The sequence below is a fragment of the Equus quagga genome, chromosome 12 (assembly GCF_021613505.1).
Source record: "Equus quagga isolate Etosha38 chromosome 12, UCLA_HA_Equagga_1.0, whole genome shotgun sequence".
Taxonomy (NCBI): domain Eukaryota; kingdom Metazoa; phylum Chordata; class Mammalia; order Perissodactyla; family Equidae; genus Equus; species Equus quagga.
The window spans coordinates 34,763,777-34,780,351 of NC_060278.1; the positions used below are offsets into that span (position 1 = coordinate 34,763,777).

Consider the following 16,575-nt stretch of genomic DNA (forward strand, 5'->3'; position numbering starts at 1 on the left):
CCACAAACGACCCCACTAGTGAGCCTGGTCAGAGTGAAACTTCACCTAACTGGAGCTCGAGGACCATCTTTGGGACCCTTCTGCTGTTCCTGTGCTCTTTGCTCCCTCTTGGCTGTAGCCGCGTCTGACTTTAAGATGGCTTGCGCAGCTTTGTAGAATTGCCATGAGTTCCTGTATTGATTGGGTGTAGACCTCCCCTCTGAGACAAGCGCTATGATCTGATTGATGCCTTTTGGGACCCCACGTAAGTGCCTCCCTCGTTGCCTACAAATTGAGGGATAATCACTTGTCTGTATGGGCTTGTGCTGAATTCTTCAGAGGCAAATTAGAACTGAACTCGGCTGCTGGTTTTAAAGAGTGTTTGAGTTAAACAAGGAATGGGTACAGATGTGACTTTGGCCAAAGGTTAATAGGAGAGTTCACTTCATTAAGCAGCTTATTCACCATCACTAAATCATCTTTGGCGATATGCTTCAGAAGGCTTTTCATCCTTGGGGCAATCATTTATGCCAAAAGAATTGGGGAATGAAAGATAAATTAGAGATTGCTTTTAATCCATGTACAAATCAATCCAATGAGTTCCATGTAATTAAAGTCATTAGTTAAAAAATCAAGTCTCTCAACGGTTAGGATGTGTATCTGGATTATCCTCATCTAAATAACATCTTTCAAATGATTTACAGATTCTGGTGTTAAGGTAGACACAAGAGAAAAAAAGTAATAGTCACACTACACACATGCATATATGTAGGTGAAAGACTCGTGTGGTTTCAGTTGGAGGAGAGGTTCTGAAGCTTATTTTGAACAATTGATTGATCGCATTCTTTTCTGGTTGTCGACATTTATGCTGGTGGTGTACCTGTACTGAAAGTCATTTTGTGACCACTCAGAGAAAGCTGGGGAACTCCACCCTTATTATGTCACAGCTCCCTCCTGTGGTGACAAAGAAGAACGGAACATCATCCGTGACAGTTGTATAGAAATAGATAGTCCCAGGCATAGAACTGGAAAGAGTAACTGAGATGGTCTGCAAAGATTGAGGGCCTCTAGTCAGTTGTCTCTAGAATTCAGGATTGTCTCGCAAGTAGTTTCCCTGCCTTCTGCTGAATGGTTTAGACCCTGCAGAGGACTCTGATATGTGATTGCTGTGCCCTCTCCAAGGGCACCCACGTTTGATTGCTGTCTCAGTTTCCTCCTTACTATATCCACTTTTCATGGTTAGAAACTATCTTGTATGATTCATATCTCGTAAATGATGCCATAATTGAAATTAATGTAAATATTTTCCTGCTGAAACGTGTTTTCCCCTCGGTAACTGTTTTCATAATACAAATACTTGGCAATCTTGGGGTCGTTTTAGGAAGTGATGGTTTCTTTTTCTCAGTGCGTTGACCTAATTTCTTCTCTGCCAACATCAATTTCAGTCTGTTGAAACAGAAATCTTTGAAGCATTATTGGAAACCGAAAGATGTCTTTGCATGCTTGAGGATTCTTAGCCTGAGCAAGTTTGCTTGAGATTCAATTTGAAAGCACCCTCTTGCCCGTGCATTTATTTCCAAGGGATTCTGTCTGTATTGAGCTCTCTTAGCCCTGCCGCCTGAGTTGGCTGCATCTGTGGGGCTGGGCAGGGGTGGTTGGATGCCGCTGAACTCATCCAGCGACAGAGCGAAACATGGGGACAGTACAGGGAGATGGGATTTGGGGTGAAACTGGAGATGGGAGAAATAGGGAAAGATAAGCAGTTCCCAACCCTTCTCTCTGTTCCTTTGAGGGGGTGGACAGGCGTATTCTGCTGCTATGGAACAATTAGGAGTCTGCTTTTCCTCGTTTCCTCTGGATTCTTGCCCAGGGGAGCAGCAGGGCAGGGTTGTCACAGCGGCCACAGGGAGCTTCCAGTCTCCACTGGCTGCTGCTTTAGAATGCTGGATAGACTTTTTACCAATGCAGGACGAACATCTTAAAATACTGAGTAGATGAATAATGAGCACTCTTTGGAGGGACATAACGTTGTCTTGTTGGGCTTCTCAGATACCTTTTAAATATTTTTTAAAGGTGCAATAAAGATTTCATTAAAAAGATAAAATGGATTTGCCCTATGCACTACATTAAATAGGCTATTTGTATGCATTGGTAAGAGAATTTCTCTTTCCTTGCACCTTTCCAGGGTCAAAGGGGTGGGGCCAGCTCTCCACTGGGCCTGTTGCCACTGGGTCTGAGACTCTTCCCTTGCTGTGGCTGGATACTGTAGCTGTTAGGGGGTGTGTGGAAGGGTGAGGCCTTGGGGGTTCAAGAGGAAAGGACCAGCATTTTGGATGTCCACGGTTTTTAATGAAAATATACAAACTACTGTTTTATAGAAAATTCCAATTTTTTTCTACTTCTCACTCTCCGGAAATTTCTCACCTTCTTGTTGATGGTGTCTGGGGCTGGGGATCAGTGAGGTGGCCGTTATTCTGCGATTCAGCGTGTTCTGACAGAATCAAGCTGAGACGTCTAACAATTTTGATTCACACAAGCGTCCAAACAGTTCTTAACCTCAATAGAATCTGGATTCAGTCAACAGGCAGATAATTATTCGGAAATCCTTCTTCATATTCTCTTGTGGTTTCTGCTAAATGGTAATTTATTTGAGGACAAGTCTATTTTTCTTGGGGAAAAATCATGCCAATACACTGTATGAGCATTTCTCATCACAGAGAAAGCAAAATTCTCATTCTCCTTAGGTTTGTGCAGGGCTCTGACACAAACATGAGGATGGTCCACACCAATGTTTGATGCACCTCCAGCCTTCAGCTTGCCATTTGGTTCTTTTGGGAGGACCAGAGACGATGACGCAGACAGGACTGAGGGAGGAGCTGGAGCTCCTGTGTGGATCCGAGGCGTACAAAGGCCTGGAAGCCTTTAGTGGACACAGTGATTTGAGGGAACTGCAAGGAGTTCTCGTGATGAAAGCAGATGGTACTCATAGGGGTGTGGTGGGAGACAAGTCTTTAAGGGGCTCGTTCATGAAGGACCTCCCATGCCATGGTGAGTAGTCTTCATTTCATCTTATAGTCAGTGGCATGCCATTCCCAAATTTTATATAGGAGTAACATATATACCGTCTGGTTAGATGGTAAGCTAAACCTAAAAATAAAAAAACAAAATAAAAACAATGGCATCCAAGAAGTGTCAGAAGACAGTATATGGTTGGATGTTAAATGGGTGGGGCAGAGGTGAGTGACAGTCGTGGAACAGAGAGGTTGCTATGATCGCAGCCCTCAGGGGCTTCTTGATGGAGGAATGGATGACACTGCACTTTGAAGAACAAGTAGAAGGAAAAGGAGATACTTCGTTGATGCCAGAGTGGGGGGTTTCTACTGTTTACAAAGACAAGGTCTAATGGAAAGAGGAGGGCAAGGCTCTTTGCTGTCACTCTGCAGTCGATGTCAGCACCTCACCCCGTCTGAGGACAAGTGTCCTTGGGCACAGCGTGGGGAATGGTTGAAGTGGTCTGAGGGAGTGTCCTAGAGAAAGGACCTAGAGAGGGGGTCATGAGCGGAGGCTCCTTCCAGCCTGAGGACAAGTGTCTGACATTCCAGAGCCTGGGAGCAGTCCGTGAAGGGTTTGTGTGAGGTCACTGAGTGTCTAGCACCTGCTGTGTGCGAGCACTGAGGCGCTGAAGTGGGCTCTGCCCTCGCTCCTGGGCCCCTGACTTGCCGGCGATGCCTGCGTTTCTGTTCTAAAGACCGTCGCCTGTAGGGAGGGAAGATGTGAGCGGTTCTCTTGACTCTGTTGATTCACAGCCACTTCTTGATGCTCAGGCCTGATAAGTGCCGTGGACTCTTCTAAGAAATCAGAACACTTGGCCCTCAGCATGCATTTTATTCCTTGGGTTGAATTTGCTCTGAAACAAGTATTTGGCTTTGCTGGAAGTTATTCCTGCCCTTTCTAGGCCTAACCATATTAGAGGACCTTTCCTTTTTGGTAAGAGGGAAAGCAGTTGTGAAAGGAACCCAACCCAAGCCCAGAACACATCAGGCTCCAAGAAAAAGGAAATTTACCAATGTGTGGGGCTCTGCCAACATTTCCCACAATTATGGAGATTAATTCATCCGGTCAGTGTCCTACAACAGAGTGGATGCCATGCTAGGGACACAGAAGTGTACAAAATGAGTGTGGCAACAGGCCTAGGGGAGTTTACAGTAAGTGGGGAAGGACAGGCGGGTAACCATAAGGCACCGGATAGATGTTTTTGCTTATATGCACTGTTATTTTAAAGGGTCCTGGCCTGAGCTTCCATTGAGGTCCCGCCTCTGCTGTGTGCTTGTTTGTGATTGAATCCTTCTGAGGCAAAATTTTTAAGCAATAAAATGTTGTCAGAACATAGAAGCAAAGAGCCCAGTAGTTTAATGTGATTGAGCAACGCTGGTAGGTTTAAAGTGTCTTAGCAGAAAGGCTCCCTGCACCTGAAGAGCCTCTAGTTTATTCTTTAAGATCAGGCTGAGCTCCAGACTCCTCTGATGAGCAGGAACTTTTTCTCCCACCTGTGTGGGTTTGACAGCGCTCCCCCAGTGGTTTAGTCCAGACCTGGGTCCCGTGTCTTCCTCGGAGCGCTGACCCCACTCAGCATGGAGCTGTGGTGCCCCTGAGGTGGGTGGGTGGCCTCCCTCCCTCCCTCCCCCAGCTCGGCGGGGTTCTCCTCCCCCACGGGAGCAGCAGCCGTTTCTGGTCAGGTTGGAGGTGTGTGGAAGTCGGCACAGTGCCTGCGTCCCCTGGGTCAGCCTGAGCTGTCACTGTAATTTCATCCCAGAAGCAACAAAACCAAACTCCGTTTAAAAGGAAAAGAGAGAGAAACGTAACTGAATGTAGCAGCACTCAGTGTTTGCTAAAAGGCTACACGCGGGGCCCACGTTTAAAGAGCAGATTCCAGGAGAAATTCTGAGATTGCAAGCTGCAGCCCTTTCTCTTCCAGCTTGGTTTGGCTGCTTTCCAGAGCCTCCAGGCCAGCAACTGAGGGATGAAATGTAATCAGTGGCGGTACGTTTGCACCACATGAAGCCTCCTGTGCCTCCGAAGGCTCCGGTGGCTGTGGGCGAGGCGCAGCAGCACCAGCCCCTGGCCGCTGGCCCCCGGGACGGGAGACTGGATCACAATGGTAAGAACCTCCGAGTTGTCGGCAGACCTAGCTCGTTACCTGGGAAGGAGTGCTTAGCGTGCGCTGGTGAAAATGGCTGTTGGGAGTGTGAGATGGAACAGACATATGAGCTCGGGGCACTGGCAGCTTTTCACTAGATGGGCAGGAACACCTTTGCCACCAGAGCATGGAGTTTTGAAAAATGATTTCTTTCATGTCAGGAGTTGTGCTGCCTTGTAATTAATGAGGACAGTTTGCTGGGCTCAGACAGGGAAGGACAGTCCCCACGGTGACCTCACATGCAACCCTGATTAATGCAGCCTCTGAAAGTGGACTCGTTCCTCTGAATGTCATTGTAGTTTCTAGGAGACTTCTTCAGAGAAATAATTACCTGTTCTCTCGATGTTTCCATGTGGGGGTGCAAACCCATTCATACCGAGGCGGCTTCCTTGGCTGACGAGCGAGCTGTCACAGGTCTGTGCGCTTCACCCTGGATTGGAGGTATTTGCACAGTAACATCGCTGGCGCAAACTTCTAAGTGATTGTTTTTCTTTTAAAACTATCGGTTGCAGGCAGCAGTGACAGGAGCCCACGTTTTAAAAGAAGGTGTTGTGTGATGTTGTTTGGAGGAAGTGTGTGTGGTTTACTCCAGCAGAGCAAACCTCGGCAGCGGGAGACAGCCTTAATGGAAACGTGAGGTCTTGGATGAGGCGTTCAGATTCACCATGGAAATGAGTGTGCTTAGTTCTTGGTCTCTGCTCCGAGTGCCTTCTCCAAGTGCCTCTTCTCCCTCACTCATGATACAAGGAGGAAGGGAGGATAGGAGGAGAAACTGGTGTAACAAGGAAGCCACGAAACATTTTTTTTACGGAATTAAGGGATGAAGGACATTGGTAATAATAAGATTGCATAACACTTAGGAGAAAATAAAACCTATTACTGTATAGAGAGCATGCCCAAAATACACTTATTTGCTGCACAGCTGATGTGTGGGAAATGATTATTCTGTTTCTAATCCAGATGAATGAAGAGAGTGCTGATGAAGGGAATGTGGGAATTTTTAGAAGTACATAAGACCGCCTTTCCAACAACTCAGAAAAGGGGAAACTGGAAACCGGCTTTATGAGAATATTTCATTTCACTTCCTGCCCTCATCATCCATACTAGATCACTCACTCATAAAACAGACCATAAAAATAAAGCTACGGAGATAAGGGTCAGGTTTTTCCCTCCTTAATTGGTATCTGGTACCATTTGTCATCTCGTCCGTTTCAGAAGCTCTTCTGACGAGTGAAGGAGATGTTGCAGTCGTGTTAGACACGCACCCGTTTCTCCTAGACCAGCAGGATGGATAAAAACCAGCGTATCCAGCGTGAGGATTAAATGGGGCTCCTTAGTGCCTTTGAATGTTTTGCCTGAATTCTTGAGGCATAATAATTTGTTTCTTCTCTTTACTAGCCTGGGAACATTCCTTTAAGGATTAAAAAGGACCAGGCTGAAATGCAGATGGAGTCCCGTGGCAGCACACTTTAAGTGTGGGCCTAAATGTAAGTGCAGTGGCGATCTGTACAGCATTCGGGAGAAAACGGGGGGCCGGTCGGCGCTGAGGTGACGCAAGTGCAGTGGCACAACTTGGTGAAAGTGTGGAAGGAGCAAACTTGCCTCTGGAGCAGCGGAGGGACGGTGGGAATGAGGAGAGTGGCTGCACCCAGGCCACGCTCTGGTTATTCTGGTTAATTACTATTTAGAGAGTTGGAAAAATTACCAAGTGGTACATTAAAATAAAAGCTTTGGTCTATTTGAGCCCTTCTTAACTGCAAACACTAAAATGGTAACACTTTTGTGGGGAAGACGTCCTAAACAGCTAGTTTTTAACTGTATTTCACCTTTCCTATTAGGGAGAATTCTGCACAGAGAGCCGTGGATTGGAAAGCCAGCCTTTGATGGTAGGGGACTGAATCCATAGATTAGATTTTCATTGAGTCCCCTCTGTGATGAAAGGAACCGCGCCTGTTTCTCCTCATGCATGTGTGGTCAGTTCTCTCTCTTACCCAGGAGGAAGCACTCTGCTGGGTTAAACCCTCTCCTTGACCTCGTTAGAATCAGGAGTGTGTCAGGGCTCGCTGGTGTCACACCAAATAAGTTGGGCTGGCTTGGGCTCTGGCCTCTGATTGCTGTTTTTGTTTTATTTATGAATTTAAAGGAAATGCAAATGATTAAATCCATACTATGTAATTCAAAGAAGTTAAAGTTACTTCAAAGCAAAGGAAATGCATAGATGTTTTCAAATAATATATTACAAGTCCTGAGGACATACGTGCAGTGTACCAAGTGTTTTAGGCACTTTAATAACCCTCATCCTTCCTTTTAAGCTGATATTATTATTACTGTCCCTATGCTACTGAGGTAAGGCACAGAGAAATTAACTACTTTCCTAAAGACACACAGCTGGTAAGGGTGAGAACAAATACAGGGCCTTTCGTTCTTAAACTACCTCATCATACATCTATCTTTTAAGATATAAAGGAGAGGGGGCCAGACCAAACCTTCAAGGACTCAGCTGCTAAAACTTCAGATGATCTTAGACATTTCTCCTTCCTCATATCCAGTCTGTTGCCACCACAGGTCTGTTCTTCCTTGTCAATATCACCTCTTTTGGTTTCCTGTCCTTTGTATACCAATACCGTAATTCATACCTTGTGTTCCCTTTCTTGCCAGTTTCTCTTAAACTGGGAGATGGTCTCATGTAATGGAAAGAGAGTTTAAACATACTCAGGCCTCGAGTTAAATTTCTGTGTCAGCCACCTGTTAGTTGTGTGATTTTGGACAGTATTTTTTTAAACTACCAATGAATGTTCTCATCTGCAAGTGAGAGTAATGATTGCTGCCTCCGTTGGGTCATTGTGAGGATTACATTAATACATTTGTGTAAAGTGGGATGTTTGATTAGGCTAGGGACCATGGCAGAGAGAAGGATTGGAAGGGAGCTTTTGGAATTATCTAGGTACAAGATGATAAGGATTTAAATTAGGATGGTGAGGAGAAAATGAAAAAGAAATCAAAGGAGAAGATGGCATGAAGGAAAACTTCACATGCACTGGCCACTGATTGGATGTGAAATGTGAAAAGAAAAGTGAAGACCCTACCCCTTGAAGGAGTCGCTCCAGAGAATGAGTGGAAGTCCCTGGCTGCAACTCTTCCCCTCCTGGGCCTGGTCCTCATACACAGTAGGTTCTGTGTGTTGGGTTGAATGAATAAAGGCATGTACCAAGGAGGAGAAAGTCTGAGTCAGAATATATGACAGATAACTCCTACAGCCTGTTACCCAAAGTCCAATAAGGTATTTTGAAGTGAGGGACAATGTAGTGTGTTCTGAGAAGAACATAGAAGCTCAAGGTGTAAAGTGGCCTTTTGATTATGTTCCTGAGGAGAAGAAGGTGGATTCAGAGGATTAGAGGAGGTTATATGTACCTACAACCCTATGTCCACAGGTTTTAGAAGTTTGAAGGTGATGTGTAGAGAACAAATGGGATACAGCTAGAAATTACTAACGCTACAGTGTTATTGTCTTGATAATTGATAACCTGTAGCCACGTTGATAGATGAATGGCAAGATGTGGAGGACAATGAGTGGATATCAAACCTCCCCCTCAAAAAAACACAAAGCACATATAATAAAGGTATGAAGAATTTTATTAATTAGAGTGGGTAAGATACTGATTGTCAGAAAGTCAATTTCCGTTTCTCCTTGAAGATGTTATCAAGAGCATTAAAAATTATAAATTGCACATATCAACAATATAATGAAGATGAATAGTCTCTCTCGTTCATTTTTCTGTGGTTCTTCTGCGAACTGCTTTTGATGGAAGTGCAAAGCTGAAATAAACAAATATGAGCTCAGTTCAAATTTACATCCTCTCCATCAGCCTCGTGGGTACGGGTGATTCATGACGGATGCTGGACAGGGCCCACTGCCCGGTGGGTGAGAAGACACAAGAACAACTATATATGGGCTGATGGATAAAATACCGTTGAAGTTGTTGCTGATTCAGCCTAATGTTGATTGTAAAATCAATGTGATAGATGGAAGACCTAGAATAAAGAAACCGATTAGCTGCATAACCTAGAAATTAAATAGGTTCAAGATGGATGAAGTCTCTGGAGAGATGCTCAGAGGATTGCAGGGGAAATGGTATGGTTCAGGTTTTTAGCCTTGACTTGCAACTTTAAGTGCCCTCCTGGAAATGTGGACACAGCAATCACATCAGATGTCCCTTGGGTATTTCCGGTTGAGCTTACGCTAGTCCAGGTTCCCCCTCCCCTCCCTGTTATCTTCTTGGGTCAGCACTCCTCATTCATCGGTGTTCCCAGGGGCCTGCGAGTGTTCATCTTTGTCCCTCATCTCTTCCTTCCCATCTTGCTCTTTGGAGTTAGCAGTCCAGTGTGGATAATCTGCCCAGATGTCCTGGACCCCCAAGGTCTCGGCTGTGGGCATCTTCTGATTGACTCTGTGAAGGGCCCAGACTCCCCACAACCACCAGCCTGAGTCAGGCCACCTTGTCGCGGCCCGACCCTAGAAGGACAAGCATATCCATTTGGAAGAAGTTGGTATTTGGATTTATAGCTTGTGTTACAAAAATAGTTGGATTAATTTCCTCACTTATTTAATTATTGTGTTTATTTTGGTTTCAGTAGTGAAATCTAAACACAGTAAAACATATATGGAAATATTTTAAGAAATAGATAAAATCTCTGATAGAGAGAAAGGGGGGTACTCACACCCATATGTTCTTAAGAAATCTCACTTTTTAACTAACTGTTGTGCTGTATCTATGTGATTTTAATGTTTCTGGCTGACACTATGGCTGACTCATCATTTCATGGGACATATGGCTCGTGAGCTTCAGTGCTTTGTCATAGCAAGAACAGGCTATATTGTACTATGTTGCTACACCTAAGACTTCCCCAATTTGTGTTCACTTGGCATAGAGATTCTTTGCAAAACTGTTTCTAACTTATAATTAGTACCGTTGAAGAAAATGAATGCCGCTTACCCAATCTAGGACTTAGAATTGCCTATTAAGTTGGTGCAAAAAGAGCGTTAACAAATAATGGATGAATTTTTTAAGATGCTGAAAACTAAAGACTGCATAAAAATGGACAAAACTCGTTCCAGGATTATATATGTTTCCTCTCCCTGCCTGGAGTATTGATTTACTTAATCAAGGAGTTTTAGGTAAAAATTTTTATTCAGGTATAACATACAAACTGACAAAGTGCATGACTTGTAATTGTACAACGCACATTTTTGCAAAATGAACACAGTCTTGTAATTAGCACGCAGCTCAAAGAATAGAACATCACCGCGCCCGAAGGCCGTTCCTGCAGCATCTCATGGGTCTGACTTATAGCCCCAAATTGAGTTTAACCTATTTTTAGGCTTTATCTACCTTCCTTCATTTTTGTTTTAAAAAAGAAGCAGATAATCCCATTTGTGTAAAATTATATCAGCAGGACTCTGTGCAGGGATGGAGATCCAGAGGAATATGCTCACCACTCCACCGGTGGGGCAATTTTGGAGATATTTTTGAACTTTCTTCTTCATTCTTTTTCTAATTTGAACAGTGTTCTTTATAAAAATGAGTATGTGTCATTTATAAAAAATATGTAAGCAATTTTTTTTATTAAGATTATGATAGATTACAACCTTGTGAGATTTCAGTTGTACATTATTGTTAGTAATGTTGTGGGTACACCACTTCACCCTTTGTGCCTCCCTCCACCCTTCCTTTTCCCTGGTAACCACCGATCGGTTCTCCATGTCTATATGTTAACTTCCACCTATGAATGGGGTCATATAGAGTTCGTCTTTCTCTGTCTGGCTTATTTCGCTTAACATAATACCCTCAAGGTCCATCCATGTTGATGCGAATGGAACAATTTGGTCCTTTTTTATGGCTGAGTAGTATTCCATTGTGTATATATACCATATCTTCTTTATCCAGTCGTCAGTTTCTGGGCATTTAGGTTGCTTCCATGTCTTGGCTATTGTAAATAATGCTGCGATGAACATAGGGGTGCATGGGATTCTTTGTAAGCAGTTTTTTAAAAGGAACTATGATGCTTCAAAGTACGCCTTTGGAATGTTTTATGATGGGCATTGGCCAGATCGTCTTTCAAATCGCCTGGAGGCCAAGTCTGTGTGATGCTCTGGGCCCTTAGTGGGGAAGACTTCTGTGGTCCCGTCAGGAGTTCTCTGAACGTCGGTGAAGGTGCAGGAGAAAGCCTGAATGCTTGCTTCATCCTGAAGCTTAAGGCTGAGCCACTAAAAGTACTGGAAACAGTTGTAAATAGCAAGGGTTAAAATATGTTGCAGATCAATTATCTGTATGTCTTTGTAAGGAATAAGCCCAATCAGAAATAATTTAATAGTCTTTCCAGGACTTCACAATGAGACGTAACCCATGCTTCAACTTTAGCAGAGGATCAATTATACAGACTTGCCAAGTTCAGGTGTTAGTTCCCTTGGGCCCCAGCGGAAGGTGGTTCCCTGGCTCCCCTGCCTTGGATGGGCAACCCCGTCCCCTGGGCAAATGACGCTGCCTCTACTCAAGCTTTCTCACGGCTGTTTATTACTATTACTTTCAAATGTGTCGAAGTAATATAATCTTTGGCCTCCTAAAGTCATATTCCCCGTAACGTCAGGAAATGTTAATTCTTGTTTTATATTAAATGAAGACAGAAAAGAGCTGATGACTCTAAATCTAAAAGTAGCCTGACGTAACTGAGGAAGCTAAATAAGACAGACACACTTAGTAGTAAACCCAATTAATTTTTTTTAAAGTTTGTTTTTTTTCTGATTACAAAAGAAACGCATGGCAATTGCAGAAGATTCATAGCATGCTAAAAATAAAAGAAGAAAAGTAAAATCATTTAGGACTAATACCTATTGGTCTTATATGAATAATTCTAGCCTTTCTTCTGATATACTTGTGCACTTTCTCTCGCACACATATATACACACCACACACACAGTTTTACTAAAGGCAGTGGCCTGAGTCTTCCTTCAGTTACATTTTCACAGTCTCCTGCATTTTGCTTCATAGTGTTTATCACTATTTTAAATTATATATTTATTTATACTATTATGTGTTTAATGTCTGGCTCTCAATAGACTCCCATGAGTAGGAACCATGTTTCTTATCATAATCTTGATGGCTAGAATAGTGCGTGGCATATTAAATATTTGTTGAAAGAACAAAAATAAGAGTATTATTTCATTTACATGCATAAGTGAATATTCATTTATGAATGTTATTTATGAATGTGCTGTTTAGTCTTGACTTTTTAACTTAATTTATCATGGCCATCATTCCATGCCAATGTGTCTAGCTCTCTGTCATCATTTTAATGGACTTGGATGTTTCCAATTTTCCTGCAACATTATTGTTGATCAGAATACTGAGTGAGCATCTTTGTACATTCAAGGTTAAACGATTGATTGCCAATCTAGTTCTTTTGCTGTTTCACTCATACAACATCAAGAGGATGAATGATCTAATTTTAAAAGTGTTAAGTACAGTAATGGACAGAGCATTGGGAGGGAGCAGAGAGAGGGAGAGAGAAAGATGGGAGATGGTTTTCAGAAAGAACATGATGTTCTTTGCTTAGTGGGTGGTGGGTGGATTGAGAAAAGCGTGGGAAGCAGAGGAGGAAAAGCATATGATGAGTCCACCAAGGCAGCATCTCTGCTCCCTTGTGGCTAGAGTCTCTGTGATTCTGAACTGTGACAGCCGGGCTACCTTTAAGGCCAAGGACTCCTTATCCACCGCTGCTCTTTACATGGTCCAGCTGGCCCGTATAATTGGTCAAGTGTGTTGACTTTGAGAATGGCTTATGCCGTGTGCCTGACCAGCTTTACTATACCGTCAGCCTCGGGTAAATAATCCTCACTCATTTAGTCATTCCAAATCAACACCGATGATTTAGAAACAGCACCTGGGTGGGCATAGTCTGCCCTACTAGGATGCTAAGGTGTCACTCCTACCAACTCACTCAGGACCATGCAGTTGGCTGGACTCGATTCTTGTGACGAGTGACCTACTTTCAAGCTTTTGAATGCTTGGTATAACCAAGCTTCATTCCCTTCTGCCAGGGTGACTCAAAATCATACTATTGTCTAAAAATGGGTGAATAAAAATGTCCACTTTTAAAAGATGAAAAACCTTCTTTAAAAGCTCTGTTCAAGTAATTGGGGCTTATCTAGTAAATCTCAAGTTGAACTGTATCCTGGGACTACTTTTGTTTGCCAAAATCTGAGAACGGGGCTATTTAGCTCCTGTTCTGAATCTTTAGTATGTCCGGTCATTACAATGATATTTAAAAGATTGAAATATAAGCAAAAGCAGCCAATACGGGGCCCAGCACCCAGCAGATATTCAGGACCCAGTTGTGATTTGGAGTCTTCCAAACTGAAGCATGATCGATGGAGCACTTTCAGCTGCCTGTGACTTACAGTATCCCTGTTTCTCTCGATACTTGTGGAACAGGAAGAGTCTGTTTTGTTTTGTTTTGTTTTTTCCCAAACATTTATTTAGCACTTATTGCAGGCATGACCTTATTCTAGGAAACTGGAATTTGAGAAAAAACTCCTGATTTCATGGAGTTTGCAATCTACAGGAAGATCAGGCAGATGTATACGTTAGTGCCTGCCGCCCACGTGCATGCTTCACCGCCACGTGGATGGTCAGATAGGGCAGCCAGCGTTCAGGAAGACAGAGGTATCAGCTCTCTCGGTTGTGATAGGCAAGGCCTTCCTCCTTCCTTCCTTGCTTTGCTTGCTTTCGTCTGCTCATCAGCAGATATTTATGGACTGCTAGGTGCTCCAAGCTCTTCTTTTTCCTGGGCACACAACTATTCTACACTTCTCTTCTTTCCCTACTATTGGGTGTGGCCATGTGAGTGAGATTGGGCCGTCTGCATCTGGGCGAAAGTGATGTTGGCTACTTCCAGTCCTGCCCCTAAACACTTCCCATATACTCGCCTCCATGTTTTTCCCATTCTGCTACTGTCTAGGGTTACTAGGAAGCCACATGTTGAAGATGGCCAAGAGACCATCAACCTAGCTCTTGGGATGACCTTGCTGAGCAAAGGCCTCTTTCCCCTCCCCACATGCAGCTGACTTGGATTCTACAAGAGCAAGAAATACACTTTGCTTGTTTTTGAGCTGTTCTACCTTTTGATCTATTTGTTAGAACAGTGAACAGTGAGCTAGCCTACTTTCATCAAGTTCCTTCTAGGTTTTAGTCCTGATGCCGGGTGGTGGGGATGTAGTGGTGATCAAAGCAGATGAGATCCCTGCCTTCTGCTAAGATTCTGATAAGGGAGATAAACAGTAAGCATTTAAGCACATAAAGCAGAACTTTGCATGTGGAGATATGTAGAGCTATGAAGGAAATCAACAGGGTGACAAGAGCATCATGTTGGGGAGGGGCCACTGGCTATAAACCGGACTTTGAATGAAGTGTAGGTCTTGATTCTAAATAGGGATTGTTGGTTAAAGCCTAAGAGTGGGAAAATAACTGTCAATTAAAGGAGGATGTTGGAAAAGCATAGAAACCAGGACAGCACCACAGACCCCCTTCTAAACCTATTCCTGCTACTTCTGTGAGTGGTAAGGAATTTCCAAGAAAATTCCAAAAAGTTCCAGAGGTCGTGTTGTTCTGATTAGCTTAAGACTATCATAGCATTAGGCAGGATGTGCAAGTTTGAGAGAATGTCCTTGAGTTTTCTTAAGAGAGTTCAAAAGCAGAGAGATTTATACTTAGTGGCTCCAAGTGACTTTACATTGATTTTGTACCTTTTGATGCCTTTAAAGGTCAAAGGAAAATATCATTGACTTATGCAGTGGCCTTCAATGACGTTGGCAGGTGTTATTTTTCAGTTTGAATTAACCCTTGTGGAGGGAGAAGTCAGCGTGGAGAGAGGTAATTCTTTTTTTCTCATCTTGGTATTCTTCAAAACATGGTAACATCAAGACTTTGGCTTTTTGTTGAAATCGTAAACTTACCTATGTTATAGTTTAGATTCTTAAACATGAATATTTTTTAGTATCCAAGACACAGAGACCCACTCATACTGACTTAAGTTAAAGAAAAATTTATTATGAGTAACCAGGGCATCCTAAAACCCCAGCAGGAAGCACAGCCACGCTTCCTGTGATGCTAGTCCTGATTGTGGAGAGACCTCCAGAAATCAGGTGGCTTCTTCCATTTCTCTCTCTTTCTCTGGCCACCTCTCTGCTTCACAATATCTACTGCCTTCTCCTGTTTATCTCTGAAGACTCCCACTCATAGCTTATTCATTAATATACCAATACATGAGACCATACCTCACTAGATAATCTCAAACGGCAGCGTCAGCTCAATGATGAGGAAATCTGTGCCCTAATTCCAAATGCCCAGCAATGAGCATCACAATGCACACTCCTATCTCTTCTCTTTTTTGTAGACCCTGATTCAAACAGCCACGTCCAGAGGGCAGGTCGTATGACCCAACTCCCATGTAACATAGGCCATATGAAAACTGTCTGAGAATGGACAGCAGCAGTACAAATACAAAGAATAACACTCTTGCCACCATCCATGCTGAGACCAGCATTTACACACACCCTTCTACCCATCCCTTGTCCTGAAGATACCCTCTTAGCCTAATCCTACTAATGCCCGAACAACCATAAATGGTACCACCCCTCCCTGACCGGAGATTGCCCAGTGGACCACATGGACCTAGTGCATTCAGAGAATCTGGGGCACTTTGACAAAGTTTCCGGTTAGTGTCAGACTCCATAACCAAGGAATACCTAAGAGTGCTCCCAACTCCAGCAACCCTCCACACTATTCTGCAACTAATGGTCCAGATGATAACCCAAACCCCTAAGATGTAAAAAACGTAAAAAAAAAAAAAATAGGAAGAGGAGGAACAAATGCAATTTTAAAGCATCTTTCCTTTATAAAATGAATGGGTAGGTAATACCCCTCTGTGGTAGCTCCACTTACGGATAGCCAGTCCAGAGCTTATACAGTAGTGTAGTGGTTAGAGCATGGGCTCTAGATTTGAATCCCAGCTCTGCTAACCAATTGATGTGTGACCTCGAGCAAGTTACTTAACTTCTCGGTGCCTCGGTTTCTTCATGATCATAACTACCTCAAAGGGGAATTGAGAATTAAATGAGTGGATATTTACAAAGCTTTGTACAATAGCTGACACACAGTAAGTACTTATACAGATGTTTGTAAACTAGCTACATTCTTCCAGACCAGAGAGAGGAGGGTCACTGATGAGGCTGAGTGAATCACGAGGGCATCAGTTCTTTGAGCCGCTTTCTTGGCAGGGGGTGAGGAGGTGGTTAGAAAATCTTAACCACTCCAGCTTCTGCCCACTGGGAAGATTATGCTAAG

General features: G+C 43.5%; 1 protein-coding gene across 1 annotated transcript in view; it reads left to right on the top strand.

Annotated features, from left to right (window-relative positions):
* The window catches only part of PLD5 (phospholipase D family member 5), a 352,464-nt gene that overhangs the window by 69,638 nt on the left and 266,251 nt on the right, over nt 1–16,575 (top strand). The gene's annotated exons all lie outside the window — the stretch shown is intronic.